Genomic DNA, 15974 nt, shown 5'->3' on the forward strand with positions numbered 1-15974 from the left:
TTTAAGTGCGAGGAAAGGGGCCACTTTGCGAGGGACTGTAATGCGGTGAGGTGCCCGGACTGCAAGCTCGTGCTGAACAAGTGCGAGTGCTGGTTCGGAGACCAACAACAGGAGGAGGAGCAGGGGAGCGGGCAGATGCATGAGGAAGACAGTGAAGAGGAGCAACACGAGAACACGGGAGGAACACAAAGAGAGGATATTGCAAGCAAGGACATTCAAGATGAAAGTGAAAGGACTGGATTAACGCAGGACAATGAGGAACCGGGGTTACTGATGGAAATAACTGAGGCTTTACAAACTGAATTGGAAAAGACAGAGGAGGAGGAGCGGGTCAGCGAGGACGAGAGAATGGACAAAGACAGTGAATACATTGAAGACGATGGCGGCAATACGGAAATATCATATAAAAGAAGAAGAAAAATTAAGGTAATACCAAATTTAGAGAAAGCCAAAAGAAAAGTTTTAAAACAGGGATGTGAGGAGAAACAAGACAGTGGGGAGAATGTAAAGGAAGGGGTGGGCATGGACTGACAAAATGGGGATTTTATGGCTTTTATCTTATTTTATGATGCTGAAAATTGTGACTTTTAATGCTAGAGGATTAATGAATTGTTTGAAATTTGAAAAAGTGAAGGAATTGTGTAGAAATGAAGATGTGATTTTATTGCAAGAGACAAACTGGAAAGAGAATGTTATGGAGAATTTTAAAAAAAGATGGGAAGGGGAATTATTTTTCAATAACGAAGAGGAAAAAATGGGTGGAGGAGTGGCGGTTTTAATAAGAAAAGACAGTGGTATCAAGACAAAACATATATATAGTGATAAAAAAGGAAAATGTATAGTGGTAGAAATTGAAATGGAAGAAGACAAATTTATTTTAGTGAACGTGCACGCTCCTAATGAAGAAAAAGAAAAGAAAATGTACTTTAATGTTTTAGCTGATGTAATTGAAAAATGGAAGAAGATGGTGATCGCAGGGGATTTTAACACTGTTTTTAGTAAAATGGATATGGCTAACGGGATGGTTTTTAAATCCGATGGGGGGAGAAAAGAACTAAGGTCATTGATGGATGAGAAAAATATGATTGATGTGTGGCGGGAAAGAAATGGAAAAAAGAAGGAATTTTCAAGAAGACAGTTGGTGGGGAATTTTATGTGTCAAACCAGAATAGACTATTTTTTAAGTACCAGAAATCTTGAATGTTTTATTGATGTAATATTTTACAAAGAAACGACCTTAAGCGATCACAAAATGGTTTTTATGACAATGGACTTTAAAAGAGAAACGAAGGGACCTGGGGTGTGGATTTTAAACACTGAGATTTTAAAGAATGAAAGTTTTAAAAAAGAGATTGAAAATATATTAGATGAGAGAAAAAAAGACCTGATGTATATGGAAGATAAAAGGCAATGGTGGGAAAATGTAAAGTATGAGATTAAGAAATATTCAATAAACTACTGTAATTTGTTACAAAAGGTTAAAAGAACTAAGGAGAAAGAACTAAGGAGAACGTTAAAAGAGGAGTTAAATAAAAATGAAGTAAATGTGCAAAAAGTAATCAAAATAGAAAACACGTTGGGAAAAATAGAAGAGGAGAAATGCAAGGGGGCAATGTTAAGAAGCAAAGCAAAATACACGGTGGAAGGAGAAAAATGTAACAGATTCTTTTTTAATCTTGAGAAAAGCAGGGGGAGAGCGGAAACAATTAAAGAACTTAAAAGTAGGGATGGGCAGGTGGTTTCAGATACAGAGGGGATTTTAAAAGAGGTGAAATCATTTTATGAGGAACTTTTTAAGTCAGAGGGAGGAGATGAGGATAAAAGGAACATTTTGTTGCAACAGATAACAAGGAAAGTTGGTGAGGAGGATAAAAAGGATTGTGAAAGAAAAATAACAATAGAAGAGATTACACAAGCCATAAATCAATTAAGAGTGAGGAAAAGCCCCGGAATAGATGGTATTGCAAGTGAGTTTTACAAAGTTTTTAAAGAAAAAGTAAGCGTGATTTTAAATGAAATTTATGAAGAAGTTTTTAAAAAAGAAAGAGTAAACCCAAGGATGGGGCTAGGATTAATGAAGATAATATACAAGAGAAAAGGAGACAAAACTGAGCTGAAGAATTTTAGACCTATTACAATGCTAAATACTGATTTAAAAATTTTAGCCAAGGTCTTAGCGAACAGGTTGAAAAATGTCATGCCAAATATAATAGAAACCAACCAAGCATATGGAGTAAAAGGGAGGGATATAGCAGATGTTACTAGCAGTATTAGAGATATAGTGGGGTATATGAAAGAAAAGGAAAAAAATGCATATGTTATAAGTATGGATTTCGAAAAGGCTTTTGACAGAGTGGAACATGGGTTTTTAATTGCGGTTTTAAAGGAATTTGGGTTTGGGGGTAATTTTATAAAATGGATTTCAGTTTTATACAGGGATATTTTAACAAAGGTAAAATGCAACGGTTTTTTAACTCAACCTTTTAAAGTTTTAAGGTCCATAAGACAGGGGTGTCCGTTGTCGGCGCAGTTGTACTCTTTGGTGGCAGAACCTTTAGGGCTTTTAATAAATAGAGAAAAAAGAATTAAGGGAATACAAATGGAAGAGGGAGAAGAACTAATGAAAATATTTCAATACGCCGACGACACAACAATTGTGGTTGAAAATATAGAAAGTGTTAAAAGAGTGATGGAGAAAACTAAATTGTATTGTGAGGGTTCGGGTGCAAAAATAAATGAAGGAAAAACCGTATATATGAAGTTTGGAAGGGCGGAAGTTCTAACAGGGATCTTTAAGTTTATGGAGGTGCAAGAAACAAAGATTTTAGGAGCAATTTTAGCAAAGAATGAAAAGGGGGCAATGGACAGTATGTGGGAAGAGACGGTGGGAGGGATGGAAAGAAGATTGATTTTTTGGAGAAGCAGGTTTTTAAGTTTGAAGGGGAAAATTTTAGTTGTAAACATGCTAATGTTATCCAAAATGTGGTACATTTTGCATGTGATGCCATTGCCGGACTGGGTTTTTAAGAGAATAAAGAAAAGTGTTTTAGAATTCTTATGGGATAAAAAACCTTCAAGAATTGCATATTTTACACTGATAGGGAAACCGGAGGAGGGAGGGATGGGTTTGGTCGACGTAGAACAAAAAATGAAAAGCATGAGGATAAAGGTGGTAAGAAAATATTTGGATGACACGAATAAAGCAGAGTGGAAGAGATTGATGGGTTTTTATTTAAATAAATGTGGGAATTTTAATTTGGGGGAAAACATTTTATGGATGAAGCTGAAGAATTGGATGATGGAGGGGATCCCACGGTTTTACAAAGAGGTTTTAAGCGCTTGGAGGCTTTTTTTAACAAAGGTGGATTTTAATCCAGAGGGGAGGGAAAGGATTTTAAATCAACCTCTGTTTTTAAATGAAAAAATAAAGATACAAGAGCATGACATATATTTTAAGAAGTGGTTGCAAGCAGGGATTGTAAAGGTGAGGGATGTTTTATGGGAATTTAAAGAGGGATTTTTACCACTTCAAGTGATTATAGATGCGATGGAGGAGGAGAAGGAGGATTTTAATGTAACAGTTTTAAAAAGACAATATGAAGAAGTACAAAAAGCAATCCCAGGACAATGGCTGGATGAGATTAATAAAGGGGGAGAAAAAGAAAACAAAATGAATGTGTTTCTAAAATGCAAAGACAAGATGGTGAATTTTAATTTGGGTTCTGTCCAAATGTTTTATGGTTTTTTTATAAATGGAGTTTTTAAAAAACCTGTTGCCAATCAGTTCTGGATAAGGCATTTTAATGAAATTGAAGAGAGAGATATCTGGAAGAACATGACATGGAACTGGTTGGATGTAGATTTGGAATGTTTTGATTATTTTATTAGACAAAATGTGATTTTTACGGAAATGAGATTGTGTGCTATGCAGAAAGAAACGAATGCCCAATGCAGAGTTTGTAAAAAAGAGGATGAAGGAATTTTACATTTGTTTTTATTCTGCGAGAATTTGAGCCCATTTTTTAAGGAATTAAAGGAAATAATCAGGGACTTAAGAGATAAGAAGGGGAATTTAAACTGGAATAGATTTTTTATGTTAGGAATGCAAGATAATGAAACAAACAAGAAACTTATCAATTTGTTTTTAATTTTGGCAAAAAAAGCAATATAGAAAAGAAGGAATATAGCCAAAAAAAGAGATTTTATTGTAAACCCATGGTTGCTTTTTAAACAGATGATTGAAGATTATGTTAAAATATTGTACAGTTATTTTAAACAGGAAAACAAGATGGGGAATTTTTATGGAATTTTTACAAAAGATGTTATATATATTTTCAAACAAAAGTACTTTTATGTGCCGGGGGAAGATTAATAATTTTTGCTGTATGTTCAATTTATATTGCACATGTACATTTTTGAACTTTATGTCTTTAGATTGTCTTTGTCAGGAGGTGGTTATCAATAATCTATCAGTTTAATAGCATATAAAGTATATTTTTAACATAAAAAAAAAAAAAAAAAAAAAAGGTGCGCCCGATCTCATCTGATCTCGGAAGCTAAGCAGGGTTGGGCCTGGTTAGTACTTGGATGGGAGACCGCCTGGGAATACCAGGTGCTGTAAGCTTTTGGGTCTTCTTCACTACTTATCTTATAGAATGGCCTTTAGTCTGGCTGATCTTTAAAGAACCCGCTTTTTGCTGTAATCTTTGCTTACGGCCATACCACCCTGGGTGCGCCCGATCTCGTCTGATCTCGGAAGCTAAGCAGGGTTGGGCCTGGTTAGTACTTGGATGGGAGACCGCCTGGGAATACCAGGTGCTGTAAGCTTTTGGGTTTTCTTCACTACTTATCTTATAGAATGTCCTTTAGTCTGGCTGATCTTTAAAGAGCCCGCTTCTTGCTGCAATCTTTGCTTACGGCCATACCACCCTGGGTGCGCCAAATCTCGTCTGATCTCGGAAGCTAAGCAGGGTTGGGCCTGGTTAGTACTTGGATGGGAGACCGCCTGGGAATACCAGGTGCTGTAAGCTTTTGGGTTTTCTTCACTACTTATGTTATAGAATGGCCTTTAGTCTGGCTGATCTTTAAAGAGCCCGCTTTTTGCTGCAATCTTTGCTCACGGCCATACCACCCTGGGTGCGCCCGATCTCATTTGATCTCGGAAGCTAAGCAGGGTTGGGCCTGGTTAGTACTTGGATGGGAGACAGCCTGGGAATGCCAGGTGCTGTAAGCTTTTGGGTTTTCTTCACTACTTATCTTATAGAATGGCCTTTAGTCTGGCTGATCTTTAAAGAGCCCGCTTTTTGCTGCAATCTTTGTTGCAATCTTTGCTGACGGCCATACCACCCTGAGGGCGATAGAGAGCAACCAGGAAGTGTTTGGCTAAAAGTTTTGGAGAGGTAGACTCTCCTGCCTTTTTGTGTTTTTTTGTGTTTGTTTTGTGCGTTTCTTTAATTTAATTTGGGCTTTTTTTTGCTTCTTTTAAAGTTTTAAAACCACCCAACAGCAGCTTTTTTGCTGGCTGGAGGGTGGTTAACCTTTTATTTATTTATTTTTTCTCCCCCTTTTTCAATGGATGGATTATTGGCATACGACACTGGACTGGAACGAGGAACACGCAAGGCAAACGACACTGGAACGGCAGGAGGAACATGCATGGCAAACGACACCGGATTGGAAAAACGAATACGAGCTAGAAATGGAGAAAACCAAGAAGTAAGCGGAAAGTCTGTTGAACGAAAATATTTAAAAGAAGCAACAGTGATTGTAAATGTAGAGAATGTGATTGAGGTGAGAGTGGAGGACATTATTAAAGCTGTAACAGAACAATGTGGACCTGGCAAAATTTTAGCGCTAAGACCAAGACAAGGGAAAGAATACGAGCTAACAATGGAAGAAGAAGAAACGTGTGACAAACTAATTGATGGACTACGAATAAAAGGAGTGGACTGTGGAGTTAAAAATCTACAAAACAGAGACTATGTGGTTTCCTTCATGCACCTGCCCGTCTACCTGGATGACAAAGAAATTTTAGGGAAATTGGAGGGATGGGGAGTTGATCCCATTACAAAAGTTAGAAGAAGACGATACCCGGGCACTGACATTGAAGACGGAACAAGGTTCCTAAAGGTGAGGTTCCCCAAGGAAGTGGCATCGCTGCCATACAGCACGAGGCTAGAAACAGCCGAAGGGCTGCAGTACTTCCGGGTGATGCACAGTCATCAGGTGAAGACCTGTAGGCTGTGCATGAGCCCGGATCACCTGCTAAAGGAATGCCCAAATTTCGTGTGCTACAAATGTGAGGAGAGGGGACATTATGCACGGGATTGCAATGCTGTCAGGTGCCCGGGGTGTCAGGAAGTTTTAAATAAATGTGATTGCTGGATGGAGGAAGAGGAAGGAGGAAGGGAAGAACGGGTGGACAGACAGGTGCAGGAAGGAAACAACGAGGAGGAAGGACAAATTGATGAAGAACAAGAGGAAGAAGGACTACAACAAAAAGAAATTGAAGGGGGAACGAGCAACAGAGAGGAAGGGGCAAGAGAAAAGGACAACACTAATAAAAACGAACAAACAATGGAGCAGGGCACTCAAGGGATAGAAATGGAGATATCGGACAGTTTTAATACTCTTCGGGGTGATGTGGAAAGAGATGGACAAGGAGGGATGGATCAAAATAAAGAAACGGACAGTGGAGAAAAAATAAAGATGGACAACACGGTCGAAGACAGAGGGGGGAAAGGACAAATAAGAAGGAGAGCTTTGAAGGTAAAACCAAATTTGGAAAGTGCAAGAAAAAAGATTATGACTAATAAGTTTGATGTGTTGAGGGGCCTGGAGGGAGAAAATGATGAATAATGATTTTTAAGTATCTATTTTCCTTTCTTTTAATGGTTTTAAGTTGTGTTACTTTTAATGCAAGGGGTCTGATGGATGTGAGGAAATTTGAAAAAGTAAAAGAAAAATGTAAAACGGAAGACATTATTGCACTACAAGAAACGAACTGGAGAGAAAATATGATGAATGATTATAAAAAGAGATGGGATGGGAGTATTTTATATAATAATGGAGATGGGAGGTTTGGAAGAGGTGTGGCTTTTTTAATGAAGGATGATGTTTTTAAAGTGAGTAAAATTTTGTATAAAGACAAGATGGGGAAATGTATGGTAGTTGAGACCAAATATGAAGGAAGAGATTTGATTTTAGTAAATGTACATGCACCAGTGGAGGAGAAGGAAAAGAAAGAGTTTTTTAATGTTTTAAGAAACATTGTAAAGAAGTATAAAGAAATAATAATGATGGGGGATTTTAATACAGTTTTTAGTAAACAAGATATGGCTGAAGGAATGGTTTTCAAAACAGATACGGGAAGAAAAGAATTAAAAGCATTAATGCATGAAAATAATATGATAGATGTGTGGAGAGAAAGAAATGAAAAGAAAAAAGAATTTTCAAGAAGACAAATAGTGGGGAATTTTGTATGCCAAACTAGAATTGACTTTGTTTTATGTACTAGAAATGTGGAGAATTTTATAGAAAAGATTAAATATGAGGATACCAGTTTTAGCGATCACAAGTTTTTATCTTTTAAGTTGGACTGGAGTAAAATGCAAAGAGGGCCGGGAGTATGGATTTTAAATACAAAGATTTTAAAGAATGAAGATTATGTTTCAAAGGTTAAAGAAATTATAGAAAAAGAAAAGAAAAATGGAATGTATGAAGAGAATAAGAGTTTATGGTGGGAGAACGTAAAATATTTGATCAAAACATTTTCGATCAAATATTGCAGTCTAATACAGAAATGCAAAAGATACGAAGAAAACAAAATGAGAGAAAGTTTAGAAATGGAACTGAATAAAGAAAACAAAGACATACAAAAGATAAAGGAAATAGAGGGAAAACTGAAAGAAATAGAAGAAAAACAATATGAGGGGGCGAGACTAAGAAGCAAAGCAAAATATGTGGTGGAGGGAGAAAAAAGTACAAAGTTCTTTTTCGATCTGGAAAAAAATAGAGGGAAAGCTAAAGCGATAAAAGAAATAAGAGGGAAAAATGGAGAAATTGTAGAAGGGAATAAAAAGATATTAGAAGAAATAAGGAATTTTTATGAGGATCTGTTTAGTGCAAGGGGGGTGAAAGAGGAGGAAAAAAAGGAATTGTTGAATCAGATAAAGGCAAAAGTAAGTGAGGAAGATAAAAAAGAATGTGACCAAGAAATTAGAGAAGAAGAGATTGAAAGAGCAATAAATCAACTGAATAAAAGGAAAAGTCCAGGAATAGATGGTTTGGGAACTGAATTTTATGTTTGTTTTAAAGATTTTTTAACAAAGATTTTAAATGAGGTTTTTTGGAAAGGAAGAAATGAATGAAAGAACAAGGATGGGGTTAATGAAACTGATATATAAAAGGAAAGGAGAAAAAGCAGATTTAAAAAACTACAGACCAATCACAATGTTGAATACGGATCTTAAGATTTTAGCGAAGGTTTTAGCAAACAGGCTAAAAGAAGTAATGCCAAGTATAATTACAACAAATCAAACATATGGGGTAAAAGGGAGAGATATAGCCGATATAACGATGGGTATAAGGGACACTATATGGTACATGAAAGAAAAAAATGAAGAAGGATATATAATTAGTCTGGATTTCGAGAAAGCTTTTGATAGGGTTGAGCACAGGTATTTATTTGAAGTTTTAAGGAGTTTTGGTTTTGGGGAGAATTTTATTAAATGGATTGAGATTTTATATAAGGGTGCATTAACTAAGATTAAATGTAACGTTTTTTTAACGGATTGTTTTAAAATAACACGGTCAATAAGACAGGGATGTCCGCTCTCAGCGTTATTATATTCGCTTGTTTCGGAACCTTTGGGACTGGCTATAAAACAAAACGAAGGAATAAGAGGGATAGAAATTGAGGGAAATAAGGCTGAGGGGAAAGTTTTCCAATATGCTGATGATACAACGATAGTTGTCAAGGAAAAGAAGAGTGTTAAAGAAGTTATGAAGGTTGTAAAAGATTATTGTAGTGGGTCTGGAAGTAAAATAAATGAAGATAAAACGGTATATATGAGATTTGGAAAAGCTATGGTTTTAATGGATTGTTTTAATTTTAAGGAAGTAGAAGAAATGAGGATTCTAGGAGTCTTAATGGGGAGGAATGAGAGGAAAGTGAGAGATGAAATGTGGGAGCAACTAATAACAGATATAGAGAGAAGGTTAAATTTTTGGAAACTGAGAAACTTAAACTTGAAGGGGAAGGTTTTAATATTGAATGTTTTAATGGTTTCCAAACTTTGGTATGTTTTATATGTCTCTGAAATACCGCTATGGGCAGAACAGAGGTTGAAGAAATGTTTTATTGACTTTTTATGGGAGGGGAAACCAGCTAGGATTGCACATAACACGATTTTAGGGGCGGTAGATAAGGGGGGCTTAGGGCTAATGGATGTGGAACAGCGAAAAAATGCTCTGAGAGTGAAAATTGTTAAGAAATACCTGCAACAAGACAACAAAACGGAGTGGAAAAACAATGGAATTCTTTTTAAACAAATGTGGGGATTTTAATATGGGGGATGGAATTCTATGGATGAAAACAAAAATTTGGATGACAGAAGGATTACCTGGTTTTTATAGAGAAATTTTTAGTGCCTGGGGAAAATTTTTACCGAAAATCGAGTGTGATCCGCATGGAAGAGAAAACATTTTAAATCAACCTCTGTTCCTAAATAACAAAATTTTGAAACAAGGGAAAGAAATGTTTTTTAAAAAATGGATGGAAGTGGGGATAACGAGAGTGAGAGATGTTTTGTATGAGTTTAAAGAGGGGTTTTTACCGACACAATATATCGTAGATGCAATGGAAATGGCAAAAGAAGAATACAGTAAACAAGAAATAACAAACAAATACGAAGCCATCAAGAATGCAATACCAAAAGAGTGGATTAAAAGAATAGAGTGCATGGAAGAAGAGCCAAAAGAGAGAAACATTTATGTAAAACTGGGGGAAAATTTGTGTGATTTTAAAGAATGTACTGTTAAAAAAATGTATTGTGTGTTTAGAGATGGTGTTTTTAAAGAGCCGATTGTAAATAAGTACTGGGTGGAAAAATTCAAAGACTTGAAAGAAGAGTGCATATGGAGAAATTTGAGGGGAAGATGTGTGGAAACAAAATTAGAATGTTTGGAGTATTTTATAAGACATAAAGTTGTTTTTACCGATTTCATTTTAAACAAAATTGGTCTAGAACAAAATGCTATGTGTAAAGTGTGTCAAGAAAAGGAGGAAGGGATTTCACATATGTTTTTATATTGTAAAGAATTGGAGAGTTTTTTAAGGAAATGTAAATGTGTGATTAAAGACTTAACTGTGGAGTGGGATGAAAAAGTAATGGAATGGAACAGAGTGGTGATGTTTGGTTGGGAAAAGAAATGCCGAAACAAAAAGTTCATAAATCTGTGGGTAATGTTAATGAAAAGTGCAATATGGGAGAGAAGAAATGTGGCTAAAAAAGAAAAAATTGTGTTGGATGTTTGGACTGTGCTTAAAAGGAAAACAGAAGTTTACATGGAAAATATTTATATGTATTTTAAATGTGAAAATATGTTGGATGCTTTTTATCTTGTTTTTACTCCAAACGTTTGTTGTGTTTTAGAAGATTTAATGTGGAAGCTGCCGGGGAGTGCAGGAGATCGTTGAAATATGTATGAATTATGTGATATATGATGTGATATAAAGATGATTGTGCAATAACAATAAAAAAAATAAAATAAAAAAAAAGGTGTGCCCGATCTCATCTGATCTCGGAAGCTAAGCAGGGTTGGGCCTGGTTAGTACTTGGATGGGAGACCGCCTGGGAATACCAGGTGCTGTAAGCTTTTGGGTTTTCTTCACTACTTATCTTATAGAATGGCCTTTAGCCTGGCTGATCTTTAAAGAGCCCGCTTTTTGCTGCAATCTTTGCTTACGGCCATACCACCCTGGGTGCGCCCGATCTCGTCTGATCTCGGAAGCTAAGCAGGGTTGGGCCTGGTTAGTACTTGGATGGGAGAACGCCTGGGAATACCATGTGACAGATTGTTTATGTTCCTAGATTCTTCCATGCTGACGGCCGTACACAAGAGTTGGAGCGTATCTCCTGTCGAAGAACATCTCTAGACATTATGAACCATCTGTCTAGTAAGTAATACCTCAAATATACACTACCTAAAGTTTAAGGGGCAGATTTGTCATGTATTAGTATTTTTTGCTCACCACTGCTGCATTTATTTGATTAAAATACAGTAAAACAGTAATATTGTAAAATTACCATTTTTTAATAACAATTTCCTATCTCAGTATGTTTTAAAAGTGATCAAAGCTGAATCTACAGTCTTCAGTGTCACATGATCCTTCAGAAATCATGCTTATGAAAACAAGAATAAATTACATTTTACAATATATTCATATAGAAAACAGTTATTTTAAATAATAATATTTCACAACATTACTGTTTTTATTTATGATCAAATAAAGGCAGTTTTCTTGGTGAACATAAGAGACTTATTTCAAAAACATAAACTGACCACAAACTTTAATAACACGAGTGATTTGAATATTAATTTTTTTTTTCTAATAAAATGCAAGAAGCTTTTAAAAATATTAACGTAAATAGTCATTTTTTCCTCTGGTGATTTGTATTGTATACCCATAATGCAATGCACAGTGCCGTAGATTCCCATTCTCTATCTCCAAGCTTCACGCTCTCACACCATGTCTACAATGGATGCGACAATGTGACTGTTAAAAATCATTTGAACTTTTTGTCAGTATGTCATAAATAGAACGAGGCATCAGATTACTGTCAGGGATTTGTTATGTCGTGCCGCACTGCATCCAGTGTAGACAACATCATATAATAATAGGTTATATTGTATTTTGTTGCGCCGTCCAGTGTAGACACGGTGTTAGAAATCTTATTAAATATCGTTACATATGATGTATGTATGATGCCATCCATAACTGATAGAACGTTTCTATTTCAGAGACTGAAAATCATCAATAAACCAAAAGGTAATTATAACTTATTTCAAGAATAAGAATAACAAGAATAAATAAAAATGCATCTGTGACTTAATATTGCTTCTTATTTTTCAGTGAAAGTTGAAAGTTCTCATTAAACGCATTGCTTTCTTCTCATCTTTGTGCATTTTCAGATGTTGTGCATATTTATGAATCAAAATTTTTAACTTTATCTTTCTTTAACTTTTTAACATCAAATTAACATATTAATTGGTTGTCTTCTTTCTCTTTTTTTAGTTTGGTTTAGCTCCAACCCCAATTAAGCAGACCTGAGCAGCTGATCAAGGATCACCAGAAACTCTGCAGAAGGTTGGTCCTCCATGCCCAGGACTGGACACCAGTGTTGTAAGTCATCTATCTAGAAGTCATCCTGCCTCTCTGAATTGTCATGTTCAGAATAGATTGCAGGAGATCTCAACATTGTCTCTCAAGGTCCACTTACATGCAGAGTTTTGCTCCAACATAGTGCAGTGCACCTGAACAAACTAATCAAGTTTTTCAGTTTTACTAACTATAAAGTCACAAACAGGTGAGTGTGATCAGGTGTGGACCTAAACTCTGGGTGTCAATCACTCAGGTCCCTTGCTCAGTAGTCAGTGGTTAAGGGCTGTCTCAGTCACAAAATTTAGTTTGCTCCCTAAAAAAATATGCAATATTTGACTCATATTCAACGATGCTATTATCTTTTTTCCCCTTTTGTTTGTGTGTCAATCACAGCTAAATAAAACCAAAGGCCATTCAGCCACAGGTCACTGCATCTTTTGCTGTGTAAGTTTTTTTTTGTTTTTTTAATGTCAAACACATTTTCAGTATTTATATTTGGTTTGGTTTGTATAACCATTTTAGAGTCACCGTTTCGGTACGGTTCTTGTGTACTATCCTTTTAACATTTCAGTAGCTGACTTTTTTTAGTACTTGCATAGTAATTTTAATTGTACCACATTTGCAATGCATATTGCAACCAAAGACTTAAACTACTTCAGTCTATGTGCATTTAATTTATTTAATACACGAGTTTCACATTTGAGTTGAATTACTGAAATAAATGAACTTTTCCACAACATTCTAATTTATTGAGATGCACCTGTATATAGCAGGGCTCCAGACTAACTTTTGAGAGCAGTGGCACCAGCGCCACTGAGTTCTACAGATGGTGGCGCCAGAAGCAGATTTGGTAAAGCTGGGGGTGGTGTGTGGGGGTATTAAAAATAAAGATAATTAAATCATAAAATTATTATAATTTTGCGTTAATAAGTGTAGTTACTAGTAATATTACACATTTATTTCTTGGTAATGCACATTTGACAGTAAAGCACTGAGCTTGAATTGGGAAGCACAAAATTTACTTTTATTAACAACAGTAACGTGCAAAATGTAAGTTTTATATAGAAAATTAACATATTCTACTCTTATTAAATGTACCATTATTTGTTTGTAGTATTATATGCAACGTAGTGGTCATGCTAGTGTGATTGCTCACAAAATGTAGTCGCACCGGCAGAAAAAACGGTCACAAAATGCAACCATTTGGTTGCAGTCTGGAGCCCTGTATAGGAAGTGACCAAAAACGGTGTTAAAAATTCTAGAAAATTGTTCTTATCTTGTGAGTCCCCACTCTTTTGTGCCCTGAGGTGGAAATGCCCAAACAGTAGGGAAAACTCTTGTGTACTTTTACATTTTTGACAACCATTGTTTTTTTATTATTATTATTTTTACATTTACATTTTGGTTATTGTTTTCTTTCTCACTTTAGATGCTGGTGAAAAAACCGCCAGGCTACAGCATTCAAAGTGGAAACTTCTGTTGTGGCTCAATAATCCAGGATTGTGATGGTGGAAGGAGCAGAAGAACCAGAAGATCAGAGATCAGGCAGAGATCTACCGGTGCGCCTGAGGAAACAGATCTACCTCATGTCTTAGTTAAACCAAAGATTCTCATCACTCACCTCCATGACGTTCCGAACCTGTAAGACTTTTGTTCATCTTTGAAACATAAATGTATATCTTTTTAATGATATCTGAGAAATTTCTGCCCCTCCATTTCACAGTTCATGCAACTACCACTTTCAAGCCTCAGAAAGGTAGTAAATACATCATTAAAGTAAACCCATGTGACTCCAGTTGTTTAACCTCAATTTATGAAGTTATATGAATGTTTTGTGTGCACAAAAAAACTTTGCATTTTTATTTACAAAATAACATGTTCACGAGAGCACCATGATGCATCACTGTTGGGTTGGCATGAGAGCTGGCCATCTCATGGTGCTTTTGTGAAAATGCTTTGGAGATTTGTGAATAAAGACATACTATTTTTGTTATTGCTGTTTTTATGCGTACACATGGCATCTGTTAAAAATATCTTCATTTCTGTTCTGCACAAAAGGGTCTTATGGGTTTGGAGCGACATGAGGGTAAGTAATTAATGACATAATTTACATTTTTGGGTGAAATATGTTCTAATGTGGCTATAATTGGTCATTGTTATGTTTTATAAACATTTTCAATATTTTAAAGATTTATTGTTTTGAAAAATGATGTTTATACAGTCTACTTTTGTTGGTAACACTTTACAATAAGGTGTCATTTGTTAACATTAGTTAATGTATTAACTAACATGAACAAACAATGAACAATGCATTTATTACACTATTTATTAATCTTTGTTAATGTTAGTTAATGAAAATACAGTTGTTCATTGTTTATTCATGTTCACAGTGCAGTAATGTTAACAAACACAACTTGTGATTTTAATAATGCATTAGTAAATGCTGAAATTAACATTAACTAAGATTAATAAATGCTGTAGAAGTATTGTTCATTCTTAGTTCATGTTTACTAATGTTGTTAACTAATGAACCTTGTTGTAAAGTGTTACCCTTTGTTAATATCAATACCTCTGTGATTATGGTATCTTTCCTTAATTATCTGAAATGTCTGCTAGCAAATATTATGCTAGCATATCTGTTTATAATGATGCTGAGCACAGAACGTCCTGAATGCTTTCATTCATATTTCGCTGTATATCCTATGTTTTTATTAATAATTTGGGTGTATTTTACTGTTCGTATTTGTGTGTTTTTCAAAATAAATGAACTGAATTCATTTTGAGTCTATTCATCATTCACAGCAGTTGAAAAAGCCTTTAAATTAGTTTGGGCATATGAGGACATAAATTAGTTTAAACTACTGCATGTCCTCCCATAGAAAATAAATAATTATAAACAAATTACCAGCTGATTACCAGCACACAACTATTGATCCGCATAGCGTTGCCACGACGTCGCAGTTACGAACTGGCGGCGTCACAAAGTTACGTTAGGCGACGATACGCACCGTTCACTTTTCCGGTTGCCACGACGTAACTTTGGTCACCAGATTACGTTGCGGTTACGTAACAGTTACGTATTTTTGTTAGCTGGGAGAGTAATCTACATCAGTTACATTTCGCTCGAGTTCTCTTCTTGAGTCTCTGCCACGGACATCTTCGTACTTGGCTACATACGTCTGCTATGTCCAGTGTTGGGGGTAACGAGTTACAAAGTTAGTATAGCCTACTTATCACAACATTGTTAATCGCAAACGCTAATTTATTCAAACGTCTCTCTACCGAACTACTTACTGTAGCTTAATTTGCGGAGGACAAAGAGAAAGCACCAGTTTGATAAATGAGCCAGTAGTGGAGAAATAATAACTTTTAAGAAATAATATTTTTTGAGTAACGACCCCAGAGTCCTTGCTAAAGTGTGACGTGATTTGTGTCATGTGCAGGTGCGATGGATCGCGTACAAACCAATAGGATGTCGGAATGGTATACGTTTATACTTCTCATCCAACCACAATCAAATTCACTCGATCCGGATGCCGCGATTTATCTGGATAGGTTTTTTTTTTTTTGAACGATGACAAGCCGAAAT

General features: G+C 35.7%; 1 long non-coding RNA gene, 3 other non-coding genes and 1 pseudogene across 5 annotated transcripts; all 5 read left to right on the top strand.

Moving 5' to 3' along the window:
* The first annotated feature begins 4708 nt into the window (after positions 1-4708).
* Positions 4709-4827, top strand: LOC131539717 (5S ribosomal RNA). Its single transcript, XR_009270959.1, has one exon. It is a non-coding gene; the product is annotated as a 5S ribosomal RNA (ribosomal RNA).
* An 84-nt stretch (positions 4828-4911) lies between these two features.
* On the top strand, positions 4912-5030 carry LOC131539829 (5S ribosomal RNA). Its single transcript, XR_009271069.1, has one exon. It is a non-coding gene; the product is annotated as a 5S ribosomal RNA (ribosomal RNA).
* Positions 5031-5114: 84 nt separating this feature from the next.
* Positions 5115-5233, top strand: LOC131539841 (5S ribosomal RNA). The gene has a single exon (XR_009271081.1). It is a non-coding gene; the product is annotated as a 5S ribosomal RNA (ribosomal RNA).
* Positions 5234-10962: 5729 nt separating this feature from the next.
* On the top strand, positions 10963-11082 carry LOC131539931 (5S ribosomal RNA; annotated as a pseudogene).
* Positions 11083-11103: 21 nt separating this feature from the next.
* LOC131539294 (uncharacterized) lies at positions 11104-14932 on the top strand. 2 transcript variants are annotated; one of them, XR_009270821.1, is made up of 4 exons: positions 11104-11179; positions 12025-12052; positions 12299-12406; positions 13815-14932. It is a non-coding gene; the product is annotated as an uncharacterized LOC131539294 (long non-coding RNA). The 2 variants fall into 2 exon arrangements; XR_009270822.1 differs by lacking the exon at positions 13815-14932 and having other exon boundaries at positions 12299-13031.
* Positions 14933-15974: the final 1042 nt, after the last annotated feature.

The sequence above is a fragment of the Onychostoma macrolepis genome, chromosome 04 (assembly GCF_012432095.1).
Source record: "Onychostoma macrolepis isolate SWU-2019 chromosome 04, ASM1243209v1, whole genome shotgun sequence".
NCBI classification, from domain to species: Eukaryota; Metazoa; Chordata; class Actinopteri; order Cypriniformes; family Cyprinidae; genus Onychostoma; species Onychostoma macrolepis.